This window comes from Myotis brandtii, unplaced genomic scaffold (assembly GCF_000412655.1).
Source record: "Myotis brandtii unplaced genomic scaffold, ASM41265v1 scaffold659, whole genome shotgun sequence".
NCBI lineage: Eukaryota > Metazoa > Chordata > Mammalia > Chiroptera > Vespertilionidae > Myotis > Myotis brandtii.
The window spans coordinates 290,730-293,992 of NW_005370561.1; positions in this window are offsets into that span (position 1 = coordinate 290,730).

Here is a 3,263-nt window from a genome sequence, read left to right on the forward strand (position 1 = left end):
CCTTATTTTTATTTTCCTTTTGAGGTTTGTAAAAGGTAAAATGATAGGTATAGTAATTTGGGGCCTAAGAATTTGAACTCTGGGGAATGGAACTGCCACTTGCCATGTTTCCCATCGGCTAGAGATGCCCTTTCCTAAGAATCGGCAAACATTACAATCCAGTCTCTTAGGTCATTTAAAGTTTTGTTTGTTTGCTTTATAACATGACGCCAGCATGACGCTGTCGTCAGCGGTGCCTGACTCGAACACGGCATAGTGTGCGTTCGAAGTGTTGAATGAGGACATGGAAAAATTGGACATTGGAGCTTACCCATGATTATCTTCAGTGGACAGAGGTCTGGAGATGCCAGGCCACTTCTGGTTTGATTCTCTTGGCTGATTGCCCGCCATCACATCTATGGATTCTGCCATTGCATGGCCCATTTTTCACACATACTGATGTGTGTCTGTCAAATAGTGTAAAGGATTCTATGATGATATTAACCTACGGCAGGGGGGGGGGGCGGGTGTCTCCCGCTGGGAAAATCAGGAGGTGCATCCCAGTTCTCTGAGTCGATTGGGCAGGATGAAATGCCCATACAGAACCGGTTCCTTTGGCAAAAGAAAGGTCAGCCCCCTCTTTGGCGATCTGGCCTGATGGTTAATCTGACCGCTATAAAGACATCTTCGCTCATTGAGTACATATCCATATACTTAGGACTTTTTTCATCCATAAGATTTTCATTTCAAAAGGGAAAAATCGCCCTAGCCGGTTTGGCTCAGTGGGTAGAGTGTCGGCCTGTGGACTGAAGGGTTGTGGGTTTGATTCCGGCCAGGGGCACGTACCTTGGTTGCAGACTCGGTTGGGGCGCGTCCAGGAGGCAACCAGTGGAATGTGTCTCTCCCACATCAATGTTTCTCTTTCTCTCCCCCTCCTTTCCACTCTCTCAAAAAAAAATCAATGGAAAAAATATCCTCGGGTGATGAGTAACAAAACAAAGAGAGAGAACAATCTTTTACAATGATTAACTCTGATAATATCTCTGATAATAACTCTGATAATATCTCTCACACGGGGAGTTGGCAAACATAACCAGCTACCTGTTCTTCTCAGCCTGAGAGCTAAGAGTAGTATTTATATTTTTAAATGAAAAAAAAAAAAAACAATCAAAGGAAGAGTGCTATTTCTTGGCATGTAAAAATGCTATGAGATCAGATATCAGGATTCGAACATAAAGCTTGGCACACTAGTTCCCTGGGGCTTGTCTGTGGCTCCTTTCATGTTCAATGCCAGGGTCGGGGAGCTGTGACAGAGGCCATATGGCCTGCGAAAGAGAAAATATTTACTATGTGACCCAGTTCAGGAAAAGTTTGCTGCCCCGATACAGACAAAGCTATTTGCAGAAAGAGAACTGAGGCGCAGCGTGAAATGTGTACAGACACATAAAAATGACCACAGTAAACTGGCATGGATTATAAAGCAAACTTCTCATGCGATATCATTTTTAGTGAAGCATCTGGCATAAGCAGGGAAAATAAACATCTTTACATTCAAGGACAAAAGAAAAATCCAAACTGTGCGTAGTGGGAAAGTTTGAAGATTCAAGTGTAAAGATGGAAGGCATTTTTAATTTTTTAAATTTTTTTATTGATTTCAGAGAGGAAGGGAGAGGGAGAGAGAAAAAACCATCAATGATGAGAGAGAATCATTGATTGGCTGCCTCCTGCACCACCCCCCCTACTAGGAATTGACCCCATAACTTGGGCATGTGCCCTGACCAGGAATAGAACCATGACCTCCTGGTTCATGGGTCAGTGCTCAACCACTGAGTCACATCTGTTGGGCATAATACATTTTTATACATTTGTGTGCTCAAACATTTTATTGATAGTTTTATTGGTGTTATCAAACAGTGCACATTGTTTGGTTTAATGTTCTATTGAAGAATAATAAATTATTACAATTTAGAGCTCGGTCCCCTTCCAAGCTCAAGTGCTCACTGGCAGAATTATTTTCCTTGAACTTGTGTAATACATGGTGGCTTACTTCTGCGAGAGTCTCTATGACTCAGAGCAGGCCTACGCCTTCTTTGAAAGGATGCCAACTGATGAAGTCAGGCCCACCCAGGAAAACCATCCTGTGATTATTGAAAGTCACAAGGATTTGGAACCTTCGTTACTCTTGCAAAATCCCTCCTACCTTGCCATACGATGTAACATAATCAAGAAGTGACGTCATCGCCTTTGGCACACAATATAACCTAATCACAGATCACACCAGGGGACTGAGATCATAGGTGCCATCTTAGATATTTTTTAAAATTTTAATTTTGTTTGGTTAATCCTCACCCGAGGATATTTTGCCATTGGTTTTTAGAGAGAGTGGAAGAGAGGGGTAGAGACATAAAGAGAAGCATCGATGTGAGAGAGACACATCGATTGGTTGTCTCCCACATGCACCCCAACCAGGGCCGCGATCGAGCCTGCAACCGAGGTACATGCCCTTAATGGGAATCGAACCCAGGACCTTTCAGTCTGCAGGCCAACGCTCTGTCCACTGAGCCAAACCATCTAGGGCCCATCTTGGAATTTTGACATCATGCTGTGGGCAAGAAAAGCAGGACTCTGAAGAGTTGGAGGGAGTCGACTGAGAATCACAGCTCTCCCACCTACCAGCTGTGTGACTGCACTTCTCCAGGCTCCGGTGCCTTTGACTGTAAACTGGAGATCATTCTAGCACCTATTACTTTGGGCGGTGCCGGAATTAAATAAGATTAGATTTACAGCCCTGGCCGGTTTGGCTCAGTGGGTAGAGCGTCGGACTGCGGACCAGAAGGTCTCAGGTTCGATTCCAGTCGGGGGCATGTATCTTGTTTGCAGGCTCCTCCCTGACCCAGTCCCTGGTCGGGGCACATGCAGGAGGCAACCAATCGGTGTGTTTCTCTCCCATCGATGTTTCTCTGTCTTTCCCTTTCTCTTCCACTCTCTCTAAAAATCAATGGAAAAATATCCCCGGGTGAGGACTTAAAAAAATAAATAAGCCCTAACCGGTCTGACTCAGTGGATAGAGCATCAGCCTGCGGACTCAAGGGTCCCAGGTTCGATTCCGGTCAAGGGCATGTGCCTTGGTTGCTCCCCAGTGGGTGTGCAGGAGGCAGCTGATCGATGTTCCTCTCTCATCGATGTTTCTAACTCTCTATCCCTCTCCCTTCCTCTCTGTAAAAAATCAATAAAATAAATAAAAAGAAAAAAAAAAGAAAAGAGTTTCTCAAACTCACTATTAA